The 24,212-nt window shown below is 45.5% G+C and overlaps 1 protein-coding gene across 1 annotated transcript in view; it reads left to right on the forward strand.

Annotated features, from left to right (window-relative positions):
- Window positions 1–14,769: 14,769 nt before the first annotated feature.
- Window positions 14,770–24,212, forward strand: part of LOC125939867 (gastrula zinc finger protein XlCGF26.1-like) — an 81,953-nt gene continuing 72,510 nt past the window's right edge. The window contains exon 1 of the mRNA XM_049655373.1: window positions 14,770–14,883. The gene's annotated coding sequence lies outside the window, so the exon portion shown is untranslated. The remainder of the gene's footprint in view (window positions 14,884–24,212) is intronic.

The following is a 24,212-nucleotide window of genomic DNA, read 5'->3' on the forward strand; positions in this document are numbered from 1 at the left end:
GTCGTTGGGGTGTTGCAGAGTGCAGCGTATCAACACCCCAAATAAAAAAAATACTGCTCCAGTCAGGTAGACTGCTCCCTCCCTGATAGTGAGATTATATTTGGATCATCAAAACAGTGATGCGTTTATTTAGGAATAGCATCGATCCCTTAACAGCAGCCACAGTTGTGCCTAGTCACCACCCGCCCAGCGTGTTCTCCGTTCCAACGCCGGCGGGACGCCGCCAAACCGAGAGGATAAAAAATGGTGATACCCCAACGAACGCCACTTCGCGTCGGCGCCCAGCACCGCGGCACCGGGATACAATTAACCAACCGCGCCGCCAAACTCAAGTTTGGATAGTGCAAGGGTGTTCACTACACTCGATTGTTCGCGGGAATTTTCGCAAATTGAAATGGAACCCGCTGACATCCCCCAAACAGCATTTACTTGCTATAAAGGACTCTTCCAATTTGTCCGCATGCCATTTGGCTTGAAGAATTCGCCGAGTTCTTTCCAACGCCTAATGGATATTGTTCTTGATGAGGTGCGGTACAAATTCGCAATGGCATATTATATGGATGATGTTGTCATCTTTTTGCGCAATCTTGAGGAACATCTAGAACACCTTGCCATCATCCTTTAGAAAATTCAATGCGCGGTGCTTACCGTGAACCCCCAAAAAGTCCAATTAGCATGCTCAAAAGTAGACTTGCTATGTTTTATTGTGGATGATGGTCAGCTTCGTCCTAACGACGCGAAGCTTCGCGCCATTGCAGAATACCCTTGTCCGCATGACGTCAAGAGCTTGCAGCGTTTTTTGGGAATGATTGCGTACGTTCTACCGTTCTTTCATACCACGTTGCACGGAACTCACGGTTCCGCTTACTCAACTAGTGCACAAGCGCGTAAAATGGACTTGGGGCGAATCTCAGCAAAACTCAAACTCCCCGACTTTAACAAGCCGTTTGTGCTAAACACAGACGCTAGCGACTACGGTCTCGGCGCTGTTTTACTATAGGAATTCGAGGGTGAGTTGCGGCCAGTTGCCATCGCTATAGTCACACTCTTAGTCACCCCAAGAAGAATTGCACTGTAACTGTGCGCGAATGTCTTGCGATTGTCCTCGCGCTTAAAAAAATTGGCATGTACTTGGACGGCGCCTCTTTCACTGTCCAAACTGACCATATGGCGCTGACTTGGCTACAACGTTTACAGAATCCGGCAGGTCACCTCGCTCGCTAGATTTTAACGTTGCAAAAGTATAATTTCACCATACAACATCGCACTGGTGCACAAAACAAGGTTGCTGATGCACTCTCACGCGCGCCTTTGCCAGAGTCTTACTCCCCCCAAGACCCACCTTCACTCGTTGCTGCTGTTGCCACAGTACCCGACCCGCGATGGGGTACCTTGGTCAGCAGGAAGCGCCTGCTCGAGGCGCAACGCAAAGACGGCCTCTGCCGCCGTGTCCTTGACCAACTAGGTGGCTCTAGTGCGCAAGCGTCGACCATCGGTGAGTTCGACTCTTATGTAATCGCCGACGATGGCCTTCTGCTTCGCAACATACCACAAGCTGACGAGGATGATGCTCCCCCTTTCGCGTAGTCATCCCGAAAAGTCTCCGAACAGCCTTAATTCGGTACTTCCACGACTCTGCTTTGGCTGGTCACAGTTCTGCCAGCAAGACTTTGATATGTCAGACTGGCACTTGGCCAGGTATGCGGCGGGTTGTCTTACGATATACACGCAGCTGTTTGATTTGCCAACGTGCAAAACCACGTGGTGGTCTGCCACCGGGTTTGATGCAGCCAGTTCTGAGTCAAAGCCCCTGGCAAATCGTCGCGTGTGACGTAATGGGTCCTTTCCCCCGTACTACGCGGGGCAACCGCTACTTATTGGTATAGTTACCGACCGCTTTCCGAAGTGGGTTGACTCATGCCCTTTGCGTGCACTTACTTCTAGGAACATTTGGCGCTGCCTCCTCGATGTCTTCTCGCGTTTTGGTTTCTCCCCACAACTGATAACTGACAACGCCACTTACTTCACGAGTCGCACATTTGCGAAGGCGTGTTTTGCCTTCGGCATCAAACACAAAAAGACAACGCCATATCATCCACAGGCTAATATAACCAAACGCGTCAACAGAAACCTGAGGTTCATGCTTATGACTTATACCACTCACCATACGGCATGGGATACTAATCTCTTTGAAGTAGCATTCGCGACATGTACCACTGTCAACAGATCCACTGGTTTTACACCTGCTTATTTGAACGTTGGTAGGGAAATCTTATTTCCGCTGACCCATACCTTGGTACCATTGCCTTAGGCTTCCTCCGATACCAGGCATTTTGTGAATGCCCGACGTAAATGGCTTACAACTGCTATCACTGCTACCTGGGAGCACCTACATAATGCCCGACTCGAGCAAACCCGTCAATATAACTTGCGACGCCGTGACGTTCAGTATGAACCAGGTGATCTAGTTTTACGTCGTACGCATCCTTTGAGCAACTCTGCTAAAAATTTTCGGCGTCCTTAGCACCTCGATGGGATGGTCCATATGTTAATTTAGGCAAGCTTGGCAATTTATCATACCGCTTAAAAGATACCACAACCGGCAACTTAGTTGGACGACCACTACATGTCTCGGAAGGCTCAAGTGCTACCTCTCGCCCCCCTCTTAGGCCTCGCGTTACTCTCATGACTCGAAAGAGCGTAAGATTGGGCGAGTTGGTATTCCATGTCTTGTACTTAATAGCGCATAAAAAGGGACGAGGCACAGATGGACGACGCGGACACAGCGCTGTGTCCGCGTCGTCCATCTGTGCCTCGTCCCTTTTTATGCGCTATTAAGTAAAGTCTCATGACTCCCCTTGCTGGCTTATTCACCACTGAAGTTCCAAGCTATCAACCGACATATGAAGTTTCATTATAGCATGGCCATGCCAGCCATTTCATGCAATGCGCTGCGCTTATTACTGCAGTCCCGGTCCCCCCGCGCACTTCGCCATCGTCCCCAGCTCCACGACCAGTGCGTGCTCTACTACCACCACTTTGGTCGTCGGTCACCGCGCGCTGGCCACCGCACCGTCGCCACATGGACGGTCATGGATCCCATTAACCTCCGTCGGATGGATCTCGCGGCTGTATTGGGAGCAGCAGCTCTGGCCACTCATCGGGGACTCACCAGAGCTGGTTCCCGAGCCGTTCCGGGGCCGCCTCCTCTGAACGCTTTCCGTCTGAGCGGCCTCCTGTCTACACGCCAGAGGAAGCCTGCATCCTCTGCCCTCTCTGCCGTGTGCCGGAGATCTCCCGGAGAGCTCATCATGCCGGATCGCTCCACTGGACCCGGCTCACTGCAGCTGCCATGTATCAGCCTGGCCTTCAGCTGGCAGTTCCCGGCACCGTGGAGGCCACTATTGCATTACTCCGCTCACTGCGCCCACACCTTCTTCGCGATGAGGTCCTCGATGAACACCAAGAAAATCCACCGGGTACTGAAGCACTGGCTCCACCGGAGTCACAAGCGCCCCTTGAGGACCTTATCTCCCTCGACTTGGATCCATGATCTGCATGGGAGGGGGCAGTGTGGGGATGTCGGCTCCATGGCAGCACTGCTGCGCGCAATCATCACCATCGGCACTGGCTCACCCGCCTGTGCCACGCGCATAGAACCTTAGGGCAGAGCGGGATCAGCAGGCTGGACGGCAGTTGGCCTGGGGCTTTCGTCAGTAAAGGTTGTTCTTTGCTTGTCTCCCGCAGTCCGTGTTGTCTCTGAGAGCCTCAGCTGGCCACTGGCTCTGAAGCCACGACCCTGAGCCCACAATGCACAAGTGCTGGTGATGGTGGGAATACATCAGCTTGACTAGCCCCACCTTCCCTAGAAGCCAGGCCAAACACATGCTTTGCTAGTGTCTGAATGAGTTTGCTGCAGCATTTTCCATGCACTGTGTCGCCTATCATATTACCCTAGAAGCGCAGGCGTGGATCACCCCAACGGGATGGGTGAAATAACTTGGCATTTGCGCATGTTTGCACCACAAGTGCATCACAGACTAATGCAAAGTGAAAGAGGCGTCTAAGAGGAGGCCTTGACTACAGGAGCTACAACTTATTTGTTCAGTCTTGCCATAATATTAGATTGTGTTGGACCAAACTACACAAAGGAGAAAGCAGAAAACGAAGAAACATTACATGCTGCTATATCTGATATACTCGTGTTGCGTTCGTGCGCAGTCATCAAGCACGGCCGGAGCATGACCTCCTAAACACTATACTTGGCCATGCGATAGGGTCATCTTGTCACGGCCAGCGATGCCTGGCATCTCATCTTTTGCTCGCGAAAGCCACGCCAAAGCCACGTTTCATTCGATGAGCAATGTGGCTCGTACAACGGTGCTGCAGCTAGTGCATGTGAAAATGGCTAATTATTCATTTTGAAAACTGCAGTACACATGCTTTTAATTGTCCTTACTGGTAAATTAAAGCTGCTGCACTTGGAACAGTGGGAACGGCCACGTTCAGTGTAGTCTGTGCAGTGAACGCTGCATTGAATGTTACGCACTTACCGTGCGCCCTACAACAGAAACTGTCCTCGTAGACAAAATACTTGCTTAGTAGCATGCAGCAGTAGGTTGGCATGTGAAATATCAATGGAGGTACATTGCAGAAACAGCACATGACATACAAACACACAGTGGAGTAGGCTGACACAGCCGGTCAGCATCTATGCCCCATGATTGGCGGCTGAAAACACACCTCGCCGGACACAGGCTTGCGCTAGTCGAGTGTCGTGTATGCCAACTTAAATTAGACAGGAGATATATGTTTAAGCTGTATGTTTCCTAGAATATAGATAATAAGATTGATTTCAAGAATTGTACAGTGCAACTGTGAGAAATTCTATAAATTAGTTTAAACCGACAATTATTTCAAAACCTCTCACTCTCGTTAATTCAGTGGGAAAGGTGTGATGAAGAAAAGGAAGACCACTTCTCCCCTTTTCAGTCTATCTTTTAAGTATGCACTGAAAGCTTGAAACACCAGTGCGTCATCACATATTTTAAATTATTTTCTGACATTTTAACTGTTTTGGCAATGGAAAAGTTATCTAAGCTTGTCACAGTGTGTCTTTGGTTCTTTTACAATGCAGTATATAATTTAGTACTTCTTGCCAGTAGATATATAGTTAAACTAAACTGGCCTTAGACGCTGTAAACATCCCTAGCATCTCAGTGGACCGGTGTAGGAACATCATGGCAATGTTGCCGGCTGTGTTTCACTTTTACATCTTCCCTGGCTCGCCAAAGCTTCCTCTCATGGTAAGGATTGGCTGCTTTGCACAAGTGCAGTTCGAAAATACCACTTCATTTATTATTCCTTCGCCAGTGCACCTTTTAAGCATCGAACTACTTCTAAAATAGAGAATAAATAAATGACATGTACCGAAAGTGAAGAAAAAACCACACAGCAGCAAAATTGTTAGTCACGTATTATATCATGAATTTATTTGGCAAATCATGTCCAAAAGAACAGGTGACACTCAAAAGTACGATAGCGGCGAGCACAATCGTTAAAATGTGGTTTATAGACCAAATTCGTCGGCTACTTATACATGACCCATCATAGATTCCAGCGTAAAGGCAGGTGTTCACTTTAGTTACAGAATGTAGACCATTACTTGTGTTACGCACGTAACCTGGTTAGACACGATTCTTTCGCTACAGAACTGTAGACAACATTTGGGAAAGTTCTGGCACAGCTAGGCTCATTTCATGCCGAGCAGTAACCATAGAGCACCAGATTTCCCTCAACACTTGGTGACAAAGGAAGAATGCAGCACCAACTCCAACCATATGCACCACACTGCACTTGCACTCAGTGCGTGTCTGTACTCTAAAACCAGTTCCTGAAAAATTCATGAAATACGTTTGTAGATCAGACTGTGGTGCCATGAAAATGAGCAAAGACGGCACATCTATAGCAATCTGCTCCAAGTTAGACGACAGGGTATTTGCCCCTGCATTCTAAAGGTTGCAGTCACCCACTATGGTATTCTCGGTGCAACACTATGTTTCTAGCGCTGCCAGCATCTCACCTCGGACAAGAGCAGCCTTCTTGCAATAGAGTACCCAGAGCTCCATGATGAGCTGGTAACGAGAGAGCAAGAAGCGCAGTTACCTCCAACCGGAGATCCCGTGGGTCAGCTCGTGCATATGTTTGTTGCTGCACAAATACACATTCTCACCTCACCTGAGGCAAACAACTCGACTACCTAGTGGACACGACACTGCTTCCAGAGAACTCTTCTTCACATAGGCACAACTGCTTTCCTTCCCAGTTTGTCTTTTACTGGCTGTCCATTGGTTTCGTCCTGTCTATGCCTTTGTGCGAAACATGTTTGTTTATGCAACTCATCGATCTAGTTAATGGAAAAGCACATAAACAAGCCTGTGAAGACGCTCTAGCAAAGCACATTTACACAGAAACTAGCAGTTGCGAGGACAGTGCCTCTGAACTGCTAGTTAGGAACAAAGCCTTCTATTGGACTTGGTTCACAATCTTTTTAACCGAAACAATGAATATCAAATGCAGCCAGTGAAATGCAATGCAATGCCTTAGTGTACGGGTACAGTCTCTTTTTATTTCTAGATTGTAAGGGCAGCGCTATCTATTTGGCTTGTCATTCACTACACGGTGGACCTTACAAATAAAAGGTGATATGTATTATTAACACTACACAGAAGCTTACGCTGTTGCATTCAGTGCTGGGCACTATCACAGATGCATGTATCTAAGATACTCTTTGGGTATCTTGTATCTGTATCATGATGTGGCTGTCAAGACATGTATCAGTATCTGTACTTCCGATACTGCTCACCAATACACATCACCCGATACACATCACCGTGTGAAACTATATAAACATTGGCTGAACTTCGCTTTTCAAGTTGATCCTGCTGCCACTAAGCTGAATAAAACTGTTGAACGCCTGTAATGGCCAACCTGTGAAACATCCTGTGACATCCTTCCACGTCATTGTATAAAACCAACCACCATGTGGTACATTAAAGAGTTCCTTCTCCACTATGCTATTGAGCAGGCATTCCAATTCTGCTTTGCATTGACGACAGCTTCGAGCCCAAATAACGGAATGAATGGAAGTGCATTCACTGTGTCTTTATTTCACCTCATGTTGAGAAGGAAAAGCCCAAGAAAAACACATTGTGATGTTGCATTTATACACATAACATGTTCGTACTGCTGGAAACCAATGTACCTTGCATTAAGTGCGTAAGAATGCGCAAAGTTATCTTGTGCACAGTCAACCTTCTTGTCGAGTTTCCAAACATTCTGCTCAGCCGTCATGTTTGAAATAGCAAAGTAGCCTGTATCATTTCTGAGTTTGATGCTGCCTTCACAAAGCTTTTTCTGCCGGCTTCATCAGGATTTTAACGAGACGTAAAGTGGCCGATGTCTGCTTACCTGTCCAATGCGCCGTCAATAGCGAGTATAGGAATGCAGCCTGCATCGGCTTGCCCATGCGTCATCAGTGTCTTTCATTCAGCTATTTTATCCCCCCAGCCGGATGTATCGGTGCCACCATATATGATACATGGTTAGAGGGAAATGCTAGCCGGTAATAAAACCGATACAACTCGGATAACACTAATTTATCAAGAAAAATGGCCAATAAGGTGCACTGTCCTATGAATTCTTCAAGAAATACCGTATGTACCTTCATATTATAATTCAGCTGTAATTGGTAGTTAAATACTAACTCGGTACTTCCTTGAAAGTGGAACATATTGTATATATATATTATATAGAAAGAACCCTGCCAGGTGCCGACACAGCATTTTTAATACTTTATCTTGGAGGGACGCGTTAATTAGGCTCATACAAGGTAATATATAACATGGACATATTGGAGGGTGCATATTTGTACGTTCTGCTTCCTCCATGTTTTCTGCACTGCTTTATCATGATTCCTAATCACCTAGCTGCAGATTAGTGCGAGCTTTGATCCTGGAAAGTGCACCCTCCGCGGTGGCTTAGTCAGCTAAGGCGTTGCGCTGCTGAGCACGAGATAGCGGGATCGAATCCCGGCCGCGGTGGCCGCATTTCGATGGAGGCGAAATGCGAGAACGCCACGTTGCTTGCGTTGTAGTGCACATTAAGGAACGCCAGGTGATCGGAATTAATCCGGAGCCCTCCACTACGGTGTGCTTCGTAATCAGAAATGGTTTTGGCAGGTAAAACCCCAGAAAAAAGAAGATCCTGGAAAGTGGAGTTGAATTTTCCTGTATTAAACTCAAAGAGAAAAAAAGACAAAATAAACACAGTAGTGCATTCCGAAATTCCTCGAGATGACTGTTACCCAACTGCTTTCGAAACACTTCTACAATTTATATATATAACCGCGCATTTTGAAATATTTCACTTGAGATATTTTTTAAAAGCTGTGTATGTGTTCTGTCTGTGTCAAGTTAAACCTGTGTGCTTAAAACATTTGCATAGTGAGGGTTATGATCGTGTCATGGCAATATTCCCTATGTGCAGCAGTGAAATTTATTCACCTACACAGGATGCTTTCCTTTAGATTTCAGATACATTAAAAAAATTGTATGCAGCTAGCATTTCAGTCCGTTTAGGTAGATTACATGAAGAGGCAGACATTACTTTCACGACAAATTGCCCTGTCAAGGTGGGTAATTAAAAAATGACTAATTAGTGTTTTAATTATTCACTTGCACACATGTTCAAATAAAAAAACTGAAGCTGTACTGTGGTGCTAGTAGCCTCAGGGCATCTGTTAAGCACACATGACTTCCCTAGTGTATGTCTTTCAAATATAATTACATTTGCCCTGAAGTGAACCATTAAAAAGTTTGTGAATTTTTTTCATTTAGCCGCCCGGTGGCCACAATTTCTTGTGCAAGTAATGTTAGGTGGATAACCTTTTCAGGTTATCCACCTAAAGAGGCAAAATTGCGTTATCAGTCGCAGTCAATTTTTGAAAGAACCTCTTTGAACTAAACAAAACTAAACACTTAGTATAAGCGGCCAGAGAATTGCGTTTCTAACCATAGCAATCCAAACTTCATCTTTTCCCGGTGAACAGTTCCGTGCACATAGAACATAGTGCCTGTACATTGGATGTACTGACTGAAATACAGATGGCAGTTAGAGATGCGGATTAGATATGGTGGCTGGAGGTGTTGTTGATGAAACGCCTTATACACAGTGCAAGGTGCAATTCTACCCAAGTATTTGGAGATTTGTGTGACATGCTATGACGTATCCTTCTCTTATCTCGAAGGGCTACTTATGCACAATACACGGGCTGTCCTCTTAAGCAACAGTGAAAATGGCTTACAGCAAATGAGTGAAGATGCCAACTGGCCAAGCCTAAGAGTAGGTATGGGGATTATAATGCAAACAACTAAGGTAATGATCAATAGCCTGGCTAGCTAACAAGAATTTGTGACTAGCGGTCAGCCCCTGTGCAAGAGTGCAATTATTCAGACAAAGTAAGTCACAGGAGAATCTGATTCATTAGAACAAAATTTATAGAAATAGAAATGAGCTCAAGAACATCCGGCGCACAATATACCAAGTCATGGCTGGCAGTTAACCGATATATTTGAATAGAGAAGAGCATAGCACGCCTGTTACAACATAGTGCAAGAAATGCAACGTGTGTTATTCTCGGTAATTCGCAGCCATTTGTGGTAGGGAAGGCACGGACACAACTAGAGTAAAATGGACCACACAAATGCCATTCTTTTTAATCTGCTTCTGTATGTGTTTGCATGCCTGCCCTTCCTATAACTTGCTATAAGTATAATTTCACCTTGCTCAACAGCTGAAATTTTTGAGCAAGCTGGAATAGGGATTCACAGTACTGTGAATCCATATTCGAGCTTGCTGAACAATTTCAGCTGTTACAAGTAGTTGTTTGTTATGTTTATTACTTTCTTGTTTACTAATCAGCATGCTCAGCTGAACAGTGCAAATATGCAATTGGAGGCCTTATATTGCACAGTGCACATCATAATGCCTTAAAAACAAAGCAACAATCAGGTATACAGAGGAAGATTGAGGCTTAAAGGGATGAACAGCGGTCATGCAATGGATATGTCACTGCAGTCACTGTCTGGGCAAGTGAACTTGTCTTCTTCAAGCTCAAGTGCTTTCCTTGGGAGCATCTCTATAGCTCACTCTATGCATTTTTCTTTGTCCAAACGTTGGCTACAGAGACGCATCCTTTGTTTGACCGCTGTTGATCACTTTTTATACTGAGATATCGCAAATGACTGAACTAAAGAAAAAGGTGAGCACGAGTGTTTATAGAGTGGTTCTAACAGGACAGTGCAATTGGCTGTCCTGCTATGGAGGAGTGGCACAAAGTTGGCAGAACTGAATGGACAAAATCTTTCACTGCTACCCAAAATGTATGATAATGATTTCTAATGGCATCCCCTTTGAAACGAGGCGAAGGCAAATAGTCACCTAGCCTGCTTGAGCTAATCAGGTTTCACTTTGTTTATTGCAGTCATGTTGTCAATTTCTATATTATTTCCCTTCATTAAAACTTGTCTTGTAAAGTTACCTACACCTGTGACGACCCTGGCTATATTGCCCTCTGCATTTTTTCCTCTTGTACTAAACATCTCTTGCCTGTCTTGACAGCTGACCAGTTAAAACTCTCATCAGTTGATAATCCCAGCTCTTCTGAAAGATGGACGTTGTGTACTGTCTTGGCTGGGTGAATATCCTGCCGATCCGTTACAGTGTGGCGAATTATCCACAATTTTTTTTTTGCAGCAAGTACTTCTACTCGCTTCTTAACTAGAAATTTTACATGAGAAATATCCTCCTGTATTGGTTCTTCATACAAGAAATACCACAGTGAAATAAATGGAAAATACTTTATTACAAGTTGGAGGAAAGTTTAGGTAGATACTAAGTGTGAAATGCCCATGAAGGAAGCGGAAATACTAAGTAGAAGCCCTGACATCACTCTTTGTGAAGCCCAGTGACACCGGAAGTTGTCGTTGATCCGCCATCTTGTCGTGGCAGATGTTTACATTTCTCGCATTCGGCGCGCTACCACGCTCTAGTGATTCGACCAAAGGTTTAATCGCGGCGTATACCATTGTGATACCGTTGCCAAAGTCATTTCGTCAGAGTACTATGCTCCAGCGTAGAAAGAGTTCATAATGAACTCCGCAAGTTAACTGTGAGGCCGGTCCCTCGCTACTTTTGCCGGCTTTTCTGAAAATAAATCTGTGCGTTCTCTCTTCACTGCAATAATGCACAGGCAATGACCGGCAGCACACTTTACTCACATCACGACCTATGGCTAGCCCATCTGCAGTTTAGGAGAACAAACACGTATGCTGGTCGTGGCTTTGTAGGAATCGTTTTGCTTTCTTAATTGAACAAGTTGAACAAGTTTCGGGTGAACTGCGCGCCGCGAAGATGTGACGATGCCACAGCGCGCCGACGAAGAGGCCAGCAAAGGAGAACGCCATTATAGGTATAAATACACCGACTGCGGCCTGAGGTATATTGTTCTCACGGTAAGTGAAGCTTCACGGAAACAAAGTTCTGTGGTGCCGAACTGTAAGCGCGTATGCATGCGGCTAGCGCGTTGACTGGGCATGCGTATGCATCAATTTGACGTGCGCGCAGGTGTATATATTCTTCTGTTGAGTCTCGTTCACTCTTCCACCGCACCTGCCAACCTTCACTTCGCTGCGACGCTCAAACACACAGATATCAGCGGCAAACCGTTTTTTTCCCATCCTTCCACATGGCTGTATTACCGAAGTACCGACGTGCCCCAAATGCATCGTCCCCTATCAAGAGCAGGAACACGGCACAGCTGCCTCCGACCTACACTGGTGTTTATCAGACATATAGACGTTTTCACGAGTACAGTGTCTAGGCACTGTATCGCGATGGTGCTTCCGACGGTCTGGCGTGGAGAGTATGTGTCAGTGTTGCCTCTTCGGTCTGGACTGTGAGCTTGCCTTGCACTTGCATTGCGGAGTGGTAGCTTTCATTCGATGTTTCCATTTATTTTTGTCACGAATGACTTACGCTCGTATATAATGACATATATACTCATCAAACAACTACAGGCCAGCACTGTGCAGTTTATGGGTGCACAAACAGCCAGCAGAAAATAACTGATTTTGGGGACTAAGTGTGTCCACAACACAGCACTCCGCGAGACCACTGCCACGATGGTATGTTCATGCTTCGCCGGTTTCCTGCATCACCTGAGGACTTGGCATTTAAGTCTAATGTGAACCAATGCACACATCAGTAAAATAACACGTTTTGGTAAACTTTTTTCGGCGCATTTCCCAATAGGTTGCGGGCATTGTCAGCTCTTCGATGCAATATTTTCTCGCATGTAGTGGCAGAGGCTACATTTGTTATTCTTTCAAACACAACTTCATTCCAGTGCCTAATACGAGGGTCACACGGCGCACTTTTGATCGTGATCGAGCCCGATATGGGTCGAATTTCTTGGTCGCGATTGGCTTCTTTGCTCAATCTGTAGGAAGGGAGCCAATCGTGGTCAAACATTCCGATCCAGATCAGGTCTCGATCACTATCAAAAGTGGCCGTGTGACACCGGTATAAGACAAATTGGAGCACTCTGCGAGAGAACTAGTTGGTAAATGCACTTCGCAACGATCTGGAAAAATCGTGTCCTATGGAAGATGTATGCAGACCCTGTGTCCACCAAAACATTGTCTCTGCGTTCACACGCACCTTGCGCGGCCCTGCCCATAAAGGTAATTAACTTCAACAGTGTGGTGCTGCATCGAGCTCACCTATCTTTGGGCGTTGTCTATGTACTTGGGCAGCAAGAGAATGCAAAAACAAGCGTGTCAACCTCATCAGCGCAGCCTAGCACCAGTGCTAAGTTTGGGAACCGTAATGCGCTAACTGTGCGTGGCGTAGAAACGCGCTAAATGAGCCCGCACAAGTAAGAACGTAAAAAACGGTATTCGCATGGGTACGCGGACAATAGCATCGTGCTTGCAAGAATAACTGTAACGAAAAAAATTAATTATTCGCACAGTCGATCAAGTGAAATACTTATGTGCGTGCAGTGACCGCTTCGCTGACCACTAAGCGCTTTTCACTCACGGTCAGTAGTGGTTTACAGTCATATGCATATGTATTTATTCGACAATTGTTAAGACTCGACATTACTTTATTATGGACATAGCACAGTGAGACGGTGTAAGGAAAACAAGAGAAAGAGCAGAGATGGCCCTAACGCTGCAATATTATTGGCTTATTTCGCTTCAGAGATAGCGCACACGAACAATTCATGCCGTACGCGATATCTTCAATGCAAACTTCGCGCACGATCTACGTTAAGGTTCACCGTGAGCGAAGCTTGTTTCAAATTCAGACATTCGAAAGAAAAACCATTCCAGGTAAACAAACGTAAAAATAGGTAAACAAATATATCGTTATAACAAGTCCTGTAATCCCTATTTGGATTGACAGTATGTATAAATAAATAAATACTAAAAATAAAAATCTAGCCCCTGGGCTGTATCAGTTGCGCTGGCATCTGTGATCACTGTCGCGCGTCGGTTTGCTGCAGGTACCGCGCTGCTCGATCGCCACGCTTAAGCTTTGACATTTGGTTATAAGCACCCTGCACCGCACCAGATCCAATAAAGTTTGCATGATTGAGCTGTTCAGTTGCGTCAGAAGCGTATGGTGTAACCACCGCATATCTATCAACCACTGACAGGCGTCGTCGGGCCGCCGGCGCCTGGTTCTAAGCATTGCCTGACAGCTACGTACGCGCCTCCTTTCGCTAAATGAGGCAACCCTCAACCGCGAAACGTAATGGTGATCAGATTCAATCGACGATACGGTCACATGTGCCCAGCAACAGCAATGAAATATACCGCTGATTAGCACACCAGGTCTCGACGAAGCAGACGCGGCTGCCGCCGCTACCGACGACGAAACACCACATCCACTGGCTGGGCTTGCTGTTGCCATGGCACAATACACTGAACGCTCAAGCGAGCACGTGAAACATATAACAAGAAAAGCGAAGCGGAAGAAAACAATCGAAATAATGCGCGGCGAAGATCACACAACAGAAGTGCGGCCGGCCTCCTCTCGCAAGGCGCACAGTCCAAAATGGCGGCATAACATGTTCTGACGCTAGATGTCGCCCATGTCGGCCGGCGCTGCTCAAACGTCGGTTTTGTGTAAAGGTCTATACTAAAGAACAACAGTCTGTCACGATACGTGAGCATGAATCCACGGAAGACGGGAGATATATATATTCCCAGATCGTCCTTCGTCCATGGCACGTTGTCGTGGTGTACGGCATGGCCAACGTTGGGCGTGGCATACGCGCTCGTTACACGCTTTTTAATTCTTGGAGTCCCACGGGTCCCACCTACTGTCTCACAACGTGCGGTTCTTTAACGTGCAACTATAGCGAAGAAACATTTTTTTTAAGAAGTCTTCGCTTTCTCTATGCGCAACCAATGCACCGTATTAGGGCCTCCGAGATTCGCACGTCACGGCAGGTGCGAGCAAATCGCAGAGGCCACGACGGTGCAGGCCAAGACAAGAGTCCGGCCGTGCATTTTACCAGCACACGTGCATTTAAAATCTAGAGGGCGCCACCCTATGAGGCGAGGATCCATCGCTCACTTCAAAAGCGCATTGGCTACATCATCGTCATCGTCCTCTGCGCACCATTGTTTTGTGAAGATGTCTCGTTTGTTTTTTGTTCCACACGTGTCTTTCGGCGCGTGATTTGCTGTGCCGGGTGGGTTTGCTGTCTCCAAGACCAGTGCTCCCTACTTCCCGTGGCAAATGACAACCGTGAGTACAGTGTACTAGAATGTTGATATTTAGTTCACTATAGCGTGAGTGTCGGCAGTGCTAAACGCACACCTTCTCGCCTTACAGCTGGACTATAATGTTAATAGTTAGTATCTACAAGCGATCTCGATCGGCGAGATAAAGGATGTCGCCCGCTCGTTTCGGGATACCACAGAGAGCTCGCTCTGCATGATAGAAGGGTGAAGATGCTACCCTGCCACGGCGGCCGCATTTCGATGGGGGCGAAATGCGAAAACACCTGTGTACTTAGATTTAGGTGCACGTTAAAGAACCCCAGGTGGTCCAAATTTCCGAAGTCCCCCACTACGGCGTGCCTCATAATCAGAACTGGTTTTGGCACGTAAAACCCCATAATTGAATTGAAGATGCTACCCTGGACTCGCTCAATAAAAGGACAACTTCCCAGCGAAGGCATATTGCGAAACTGGGAGTGGCTTGTGGAGACCGGGCGGATGTCCTCGGGACAGCATAACAGTGGCAGTGTGACTGGTGGACAATATCAGCCGTGGGGCTGTCCAAGGTGAATGACACTATACATGCAGTCAAAGAGGGTGGAATGGTACGATAAAAAGTCTAATCCGAGTATGTCATAAGGGCATTGTTTCAAAACGGCAAACAATGCAGTGGTTAGGCGTCCGGCGATGCCAATGCAAGCAGAGTACATACCAAGCACGGTAGGCGTTCCTTCGTCGGCGACGCGGAGGGTGCGTGATGGCAGCGGGTGTGATAATTCTTTCAGGCATCGGTGCATTCAGGCACTCATCACGGAGATGTGTGGAGTGATGAGTGCTCATCACGAGATGTATGGAGTGTCAGTGAGCGCTGGGACACTAACGCCATCGACTACAAGGTCCATCAAGTTCCGTTTGGTCGGCAAAGTGATCAGTGGGTTTTGTGGTCGAGTCATCAATGAAGCGTCACCTCCGGGAGCTGTATCGCTTAGTTTTCCAGAGATCAGTCTCGGGGCTACATCGTGGGTAGTGGACAACAAGCCTGCGCCGACAGGGACAATGGCCGATGAGCTGGTGGCGAACGGGACTGGTGAAATCGGAATGACGACGAGGGACTGTTCCAAGGGACACAAGCATCATTGTTTGTCTATTCCGCTTCAAATGGCGGCTGGTAACGATGGCGGTCATCGAGAGGAGGAGACAGGGCGGTTATTATAACGGCAGGCAACTTGTTCGATACGCTGGCAGGCAAAACAGATTGGCCTGTTCGGGGAGCACATTGGTGAATGGCGGTCGTCGAGGGGAGGAGACAGTGTGGCTGGCGTGCAGAATGCCGCTTCTCCAGTGTATGGACAAGGAGAATTGGACAGCTGTGAAGCGGCAACGGCACAAACAGAGTGGATGCCAAGATTAGCGAGTTCTTTGGGGATTATTGCCTGCACAAATGGAACTGTAGACAAGTTGGCTCTGTACGCAAAACAAGGCTTCAGCTTCAAGTTCTCGCCGCACTGTTTGCGTCAGGTCGTCTGATAATGATGGTTGCTGCATTCCCAGCTTGTCATCACAAGAGGATGTCGCAGCTTTGTTCAGCAGACGTGCGAACGGCGTTGCAATGTGGCAGCTCTTGGCCTGCTCAAAGCATTGACCCTCTTTTATGATGTCCTATACTCTTTCACAATTTTTGCACATGAGGAGGTTGAAAGCATCATCAGCGATTCCCTTCAGTAGATGCCCAACCTTGTCCGACTCGGCCATATCGGTATCGGCTTTTTGACACGGAGCCAGCGGGTCCAAGATGTATGATACATATGAGTGTGTGGACGTTTGGACGGGAATCGCGTTCTTTCTTAGCGGTGCTCTTCCGCCCAGTGGGATGGCCGGACCAGTTCCTCAGCTTCTGCTTGGACGTGTCCCAGTCGTTAAGTTCTTCCTCGTGGTTATCATACCACACTTTCGCCGTGACTTGTAGGTAGAACACCAAGTTAGCTAACATAATTGTCGTATCCCATTTGTTGTGCGCACTTACATAACCGGTCGGTGCCGCAGAACGTTCCTGGATTCTGGAATGAGACAGGACAACCATCGTGGTTGTAGGCGTTGATGTGGGCCTTGCCATTTCAGGTCCTGTTTCATCCATCATGATGTCCAGTCCGACGTGAGGACCACTGCTGAGCTCCGTTGTCTCTTGTGGGTGCCCGGCTCCTCCTGAAGGGCCTCACAGGCCACCTTGGACACCGAGCTTTGTGCCTACAGGAGCAGGTACTCATTTTGTGTAGTGCACAAGTCTGGACACTTGCATTATTACGCAGATTGCTTCTCTAGTTCTGCAATCAACCCAGCCAACCTGACCAACATCGACAACAATGCCCGTGTTTCGTCGTTATGCAATAATAGACCGTCTTAGCTCTTGCACCTCTGATGCATTGCTCCGAACGTTTACTTCGCATAGTGGTACTTTTACCACCACAGTGTTCATTCCAATGGTCCCGAGTGCCTACTAGTTGTGCCTACTCTCCTGTATTTCACGGTCCTTTAGCAGCTTCCCGAAGAAACTACAGCAGGTCATTCTGGCCTGATGCGCACTTACAGTGATGTGTGGCGTCTTTTCTTTCGGTCCAGGTTTTATTGCTTATTGCAGAATTACATTGATAACTGCGAACTGCACCAACAACATAAGACACCACCAATGCCTCCCACAGACCTTTGTCAGCCTTCTGCATTGGCCTTGATCTGCTTGGTTCTTTTCCATATCTGTGAATCCTCTCGAATCACTCTTAAAGTTTACAGATTTGGGTTGATTTTATTACTTTATAAATGTTACATCAAGTTTTATGGAAAATACCAATAGTGAAAAAGATTCGCTTGTCATTCTCCGAATTTTCAGTTGCAAGTTTTGGGAAAGGACTCTAGAGGTTTACTTGCTTCGATAATGTTACTCCAGCAGGCGTAATCTGCTGCAGCAAATTCACTGGTAATCTTGCTGTTATCTAAAAACAATGGGTGTCTTCTCTAGTTTTTGTTGTTCCCAGTTTGCTGCAACTTGCATGCAGCATATAAGGCTAAAGGATTTTTGATGAATTGCATGTGTATCCCTCAAAAAGGCATGTGCTCAGAGCAAGAAAGGAAAACCTATTTCATCTATCCTCTTCACCCCCTTGATGTTGTGTTCAAGGATTTTAAGAATTTAATGTACACAAGTTGGCAGGTATCTTTCTAGACATTGGCCTCAGGGATCAAATGAGATGCAGTCGTGACAAAATACTACGCGGTATGCGATGACTTGCGCACTTCTGACCAGCAGTGCTACAGATATTGCTTACTTTCTTCTCCCCAATGTGATTTCGCTTCACGGAGCTCGTCGTCAGCTGCTAACCAATCACAGCCCTTATCGCCAGGCATCATAGATGATCTTCTCCACACATGTTCCACTAAACAAAAGGTCACCACCGCTTGTCACCATCAGACAAATGGGCTCGCTAAACAACTGAACTACACCATTACCGACATGTTATTCACGTATGTTTCCACCCCCCACCACGACTGGGACACTAACTTGGTTTTTGTTACACCTGCCTCTAATTCGTCATGCCACAACATTGCTGGCCATTCGCCATTTTATCTTCTTTTTGGTTGTGAATCGACATTGCCTATGATCTCTTTGTTACAGGCCGTTTCACAGCAACCATCGAAGTATGTGCAAGATTTTATTGCACACGCAACTACTGCACTTCATACTACTACGTTTAACTGTCTCACGATGCCACATGCATTACAGAAGTCGTGTTACGAACACGATCACAAGGATGCCTATTGTCCTGTTTCCTTTGGGCTGCTCTTGTCACCAACTCAAGAACAGTTGATATCTTAGCGAATCTCCTACTATGCTACAGTAGTCTCTCTCATATTCTGTGCCATTCTGATTCCAAAAAATGGATTTACTGGAAATTGGGCTGTGGATTCTGCGAGGTGTTTTTAATTGTCTTTTTTTTTTTACAGCTTGCCTTCTTTGGTGCCATTATATGGGCACCCCCTTTATTCTTTAGCAGTTTTTATTCCCCTTCCTGTTGTTGAAATATGCATATGTTCTTGTTTTCAGTTTTTTAATAAATTTTTTGTAAGGCATATTTCTATCAAAATATGAGAAAAATATACTATACACAAAATACATTTATTTTAAGGTGACCCTCCTTATATGGCACGAGAACATTTCTGCACTAACTGGATGCTCCTTTTCTTTCTGTTTTGGTGTTGCAGTTTTTATTTCACCTACTTTTGGTGGTTCAGAAGAGCCGATTTTTGAACACAAGTGTCAGTGAAGCAGGGTTTTCCCATACATTCATTTTTTTGTTATTGTGTTATATGTACTCTGTGTGGTTCCTGCTTTCTCTTCTTTTTTTGTGAGTGTGTTTGTGTGGGTGCATGTGTTGCGTGACTGATTGCTGCTCGAGCAGAACCAGAGTATTTCAAGTGTCTGATTTGTGTACTGCTTGAGTTAAGCTAGCTGCTGCAGTGTAAAACATTATATCTGGTTCAGCCACTTTGCAAAGTTAGCATCATCCTTTTCTGCATTGTAGTTGTTAAGGCTATTTGTGTTTTTGATGGATATCATAAAAAAAGTATGACACAATAATATAGCTCTAATAGTGAAAAACGAACAACAGCAATACTGCAGCCATATATTAACACTGTATGCAGGCGTACTGTCCATTGAACATTTCTGTGTTCTATGTAAAGCAGTAGTGTTTACAGTATGCTGTACAATGCTGTTGTGCAAGAGTATCTGTAACAGGTGACAAATCGCGGAACATCTCCTACCCACGAAAATATTATTTTGCTCAGTGTTGTGCAGTAAATGGCTGTGAAAATGAATACTCGCCATAAACCACAAAATACTGGGAATAATGCAGAAAACCTGACCAAATGTAACCTGTTTTAGTTTAAAACTGCATCGTGGAAGTGTTACTTTCTTCACTTGAGGAACCATGCTGTGTGGCATCCTGTATTAAAAATAAATTGCTCTTGTATGGTCATTGGAAAGGGGAGTGTTGATGTGTATATGTTTGTGATGCCAGCAATTATTTTTGATTCGGGGGCTTTTGCTTTGCTGCAAAGTGCTTCTTATTTTCTTTTTGACAGTGCACTTGCAACATCTAACGATCTCTGCTACCACTATTTCGTTAATGAAGCCTTCACTCGTATTGCTATTGTTACTTCTGTGTTGAAGACTGGACGTAGACAAAGTAACAACAGGAAACACTTGCCAAGATGGTATACAAATTTTTGTTTTCAAAACAAACGAGTCAAGTGGAAATCCCTAAAGGCACAGAAAGTTTTGTGAAAGAAAAACTGGCGTGAGCTTAGAGTAGCATAAATCTTCAAACGAAAACCATTTGGCTTTCTCAGAAAGAAAACCTTCCAGTCAAAGAAAAATACGTCCTGGTTTGACGATCAAAACCAGGACCAATGTCTTCTTTTTGGTCAATTGTGACTTTAAAAAAACTTCTATACAGCTGACCTTAACAGATTTTTTTGTTGTTTTTGCAATTACACACAATGATGTGTGTAATTCGTAGGTGAAAAATAACAAGGATGTCAGCAAGATATTGCAATGAGAAAAAAAAATTGGAATTTATTTGCTCTAATTACGTGTATATATTGCATCATTAATGCACCGTGCAGTTCCTGTTGACTACAAAACTTCTGGAGTGGTACCTATTAGCCCCGAGAACGAACAAAAGCGGCGCTGCGAGCGCCGCTTGCATGACGTCATGGCAAGAATTGGCACTTGTCGTATGCTACAGTTCGGGCTGCGTCCGGGCGCCTTCTGCATTGTTTCTATTTGTTCGCTCTCGTTCTCTATGCTGCTGCGCTTATAACAGTCCTCTCAAATATATTTTGGCGATGTTTTGGTTTGTCAAAATTTATTCAAAGAGCTTATTTTATAGACAACAATATATTTCTCAAAGGCAACGTTACAGTGCCGGCCAACTGTCGTGTTTGTTTTTGTCACTGATCTCAGAAGTGTGCGGGTGTTAATAGAAATGAGGTTGGAAGACGCATGGCAACACAGCAATGAGACTTTAATAGCACTCAAAACCTCAACCTAAAAACTCATTCAAACTAGAATACACTGAACAAATAAATGCTAACAAATATACAACCTAATAAATCACTAAACATGCCCTTAAATCCTCCCACACTATTTCTGGGCATTTCCTCTACAAAAGTCAGGCAACTCTAGCCTACTGTTGTGACGATACAAGAAAGGATCGTTCTTACAGAGTTTGTTTGTTCTTGCACATATTTTCCCGGACGGAATCTTGTCGGATCTTTCTCCACTGTTGTTCTCGCCGACTGTCGCATAATCATTGCTGCATTGAAGTCGGTCCGTCAACTCGTTCGTCTCTGAAGCTTGTTTAACCCGGTCGCTGTTGCTGACGTGGCAGGGAGGCTCGATGGATTAGGCCTAGCGACGTGCTCGGCCGCCGCTTCCGTCTAGCTCCTTTCCCGGGTGCCGACGTGGCGTTCCGGGGATAATCGAACACGCTGGTCTGCCGAAGAAGGGGGATCCTCTCTGGAGTGCCCGGCCATGCCGTGTGGTGCTGCAGCTGGTCCAAGGAGCCTCGCTCGAACGTCTCCGAGATCGAGAGCTGCACCTCGGACTGCCTGCGTCACGAACTCGGCCGGACCTCCAAGTCTGCTGTCGCCAGAGCGTAGCTGACGATGCGACCTTCCTGGCCCAGAGCCACGTCGATAATGCCAGCTCAGCCTCGCTTCTGCCTCGACCACACCTCGGTTCACGCGCCTCGCGCACTCGTGCCGTTTGGAACGCTCAGTTCACATCGTCTTTCTCTTCTTTTCTTTCGCTGCAGGCCTCTTACTCATGACACCAACGGAGGTCAGTCCGGAACGGTGTGAGTTTTTCATGCGCAGTTCTACACTCTGCAGTGGTAGCTGACATGGACAATAAAAGCATTACCGCGAAAACATAGGATAGAACAATCTAGTTAAGCGACCATACTTGCTGTGGTGCAACAATCATATAAGAAACGCTGGCTATATAGGACTTCTACAACATTTATCTTGATTTTAACACACTAAATATTTTTTGCTCACGACGAGCTGTTCATTGGCAAAATATTGAATTTTTGCATTTATTCACAGAAACGTTGAGCAGTAGCATGAGGACTAAAGAACACATCAGTATAGATTCTACGAGTACCGTTTGCTTTTTGAACTGCTTCTCAAGATTAAGCAGTTTTTAACCAGTTAATTTTAAGCGGCGGTATTTTTAAGTAAAGGTAATTGAGGCTTTAAGCTGTTTGCCGCTCACAAAAAGGCATGGACCAATCAATATTTATTCTCTTTTCAGTGCTACACGCTCTAGTGAGTTCAACAACTTAGCACCGTTCTTACCGATCTACTTGGCGAAACTGACACAGCTGCTCGGCGCAACTTTTGGGCGAAATGTGTCTTTTAGACCATTTGGCTGCAGCCAGCAAGAAGCCAAAGCTTCATTCTTTAGTGGTATGGGCCACATAGAAAATATCAGCATTCACAGAAGGAGGTCAAAAATCAAGTGAATTCATATGAGGTTCGCATGTAGGTATAGTGTTTTGTTTATGAGGCTGGTATACGAGGGGGTCTTTTATAGGCTGACGCAGCGAATAGTTCCGAGTTCGTATAATCAAACACCACTGTGGCTCGACACATCGTCATGCAGACGGTAGTTGCGTGACGATGTTGCATGATGAAGCTGCACTCTAGTGCCTCGAGTATGTTATGGCCATTTCAATTGGCACTGTAAGGGACTCCTTCGTGGTTTCAATTCGACCTTGTAGTGAATGGAAGGGTTTTGAGAACAATGCGTGTCTCGTCATAACTTCGTAATGATTGTCGGTCGCTTCCGTTGCGGGAGGTGTCTAACATATTGTCCATATAGACCACTTCAAGCCACTATGACACATTGCATGGCATATAATTGCTTGGCTCTTGATCCATGCCGTCTAGGGAGCATTCAGCTGCAAGAATTTTTCAAATTGGTTCATTAATAGCCGGGATAGCAATATTTCAGTGTGGGAACCCATGATTTCAGGAGGGGAGCGCCACTGCCAAGAGGGACACTCTCTCCACTTGCCCCGTGTAGCCTCTGCAAGCGAAATTCTTTCCCTGCATTCTCCCATGCCCGAGATGGGGAATCGCGTGATGCATACCATTACGTCACGAGCCCCACCTCTTTTTGTTTTTCTTTTTAGCTTTGTCTTGTTTCGAGCTGTGCATGAGAACACCTGGTTAGCAGTATAAGTCATTGCCGCACGAACACTGAGGCAGAAGCAAGCAGATCATAAAGTGTGATCGCCTGCTGGAACGCGGTATAAAATTACATAGTTTGTCGGCAGGCACGATTGCGTGATGTGTGAACAAGCAGACGAAATGGAAATATATCTCTCTTGCTGTGGTGCGAAGTAAAACAAAAAGACGCAGACATTCGGTTTGTGTGTTCTATGATTTCTCTAAACTTTAATTTGTCTATTTAAGCAACAGAATAGACAGATAACAAATGTTGCCTTGAATAATTCTCAAAGTGTCACGTGTCACTATGAGCAACGTCACTGCATATACATGTACTTGTTTATATATGTCATCTGCTTGTCTTGGAGCGTGGGCTCGGGAGGAGAACAAGAAACGGCGTTTGATTTTAAATTTCAGCTCTTTTCGCTGTGTGTAGGGATCTGATGCTTAGTAGACACGATCGTTAGCGCGCATTGTATGCACTGCGCTTGTGAGCTCAAAATGGCCAGAGCTGGTGAAGAATCCTTTAAGGGGGTTGTAGGGCTGAAAATTAACTTTTTGAACCATTGCGTGAATATTGTTTAAGTCTTCTTGATTTATGTACATATTCTAAATTTCATTAATACATATAAAATAGAAAAGTTATGGTTGTTATACAGACCAATCAGGCATGTCACCTTAGGAAACTATCATTTTAGAAATAATGCAGACATGCTGATTGTTTTCGTTAGATATCTCCTAGGGGCTTACGGATAAGGCCAGTAGTGTGTTATTTATTACATCTATGTAACAGTGTCATCACTTTGAGGCAGAGTTAGTTTGTTTTCGTTGTCATTATATGTCTGATATTCAGTAGTATTTTGTGTTTATGAAAGTTAATAAATATAAAACGGTACCTCATCTTGTTCCTGACAAAATTTGTGCCCTGAAACTACATTGAAAGCTGGTTTTGGCAGAGCAGTTTGGAAATGATAGATTTCTTAAAGGGTTTTGTTCATACAAAAAGGGCAAACTCAGAGAAATGACCTCATACGCTATTTAATTAAGACAAAGAATAATTAAAGT

The sequence above is a fragment of the Dermacentor silvarum genome, chromosome 9, assembly GCF_013339745.2.
Source record: "Dermacentor silvarum isolate Dsil-2018 chromosome 9, BIME_Dsil_1.4, whole genome shotgun sequence".
Lineage (NCBI taxonomy): Eukaryota > Metazoa > Arthropoda > Arachnida > Ixodida > Ixodidae > Dermacentor > Dermacentor silvarum.